We start from the raw sequence: 1,189 nt of genomic DNA, 5'->3' as shown, positions 1-1,189 counted from the left end.
TTTTGCACTTTCTTTATCAACTTAAAATTGTCCAACTCTGAACCCAGACTGTTTTTGTAAAACGTCACACCCACAGCAGGAAGCAGTAACTGCTTGCGGGCCAGGTAGCCCATACAGCTGAAAGACTGTAATGTGTAAATAGTGACTACTATTTGCCTATTTTAATATTATTGTCGCAACAGTTTAAATCATATAATTATAGACTGAAAGAGCTAGGAAGTACTTGCAAAACGAAGCGAACTTGCTACACAGGGTGAGCGACACTGATGATTCCGCTCTAATGTAAGTAGTAAGTAACATCCAGGGTTTTCCCTGCTATTATTAGGCTTTATTTATTGTCTGCTCTGGCTTTTCCAACATTTTAGACACAAATATGAAAAGATAACGTCTTAAATTATATGTCAGGATGACTCCAGTGCATCATTGAACCATGATTATACCCTATCCAAATAACCCTGGACACATAACTTGTATAATGTGAAAAAAAACTCTGCTTTTGCACTATCCGGACTTTAAGACACTCCTTTTCTCAGGTCAGGCATCTATCTTTTAGCTTTAAAGATCAAATTTATTGCACATACAATACAGCACAGCACATGAAAGAATAATGATGAAAGAGTTGTTTTTGTTTTTTAAATAAGTGTAAAAATTTATTTGTTTGGCCAAAATTTGGCACCTTGGTGACAAAACATTTCATAGAAATGACAAACCCAAACATGCGACGGACCAATATGGCCATCAATTTGTGTGTAAAAATAATAATATAATATAAATAGAACACATACATAACGCATTCAGTGAAATATAATTAAATTATTACAAAGACAAAGAAATCCATGATAACGTCAGCATGACAAATTCCCAGCAGCTCCTGTGCTGCATAGCTACGATCACCTGACATACAAGAGAGACGATCTGTTACGTAAAATGTAGTAAATAGTTTCAGTCAGTGGAAAAGTGTCCTGCATGAAGCAATGACACAAGGCACACACCCTTCTAGGTAGGCACAACAGTCTGTTTTTGCAGTGGAATAATGGCATTTTGAAATATAATAAGCAGGACTGCCCTCATCTATATATGGCAGGGATTTTATTTTCTGTAACCGAGGGATTTATGTGAAATCCTTCCAGTAATGTCCAGTTTTTGAAATGTTATTTGGAGTCTGTTTTTTTTTTTTTTCGACCAAATG

The sequence above is a fragment of the Etheostoma spectabile genome, chromosome 14 (genome assembly GCF_008692095.1).
Source record: "Etheostoma spectabile isolate EspeVRDwgs_2016 chromosome 14, UIUC_Espe_1.0, whole genome shotgun sequence".
NCBI classification, from domain to species: Eukaryota; Metazoa; Chordata; class Actinopteri; order Perciformes; family Percidae; genus Etheostoma; species Etheostoma spectabile.
The sequence above is the reverse complement of the archived record's forward strand: the minus strand, read 5'-3'. Positions refer to the sequence as shown.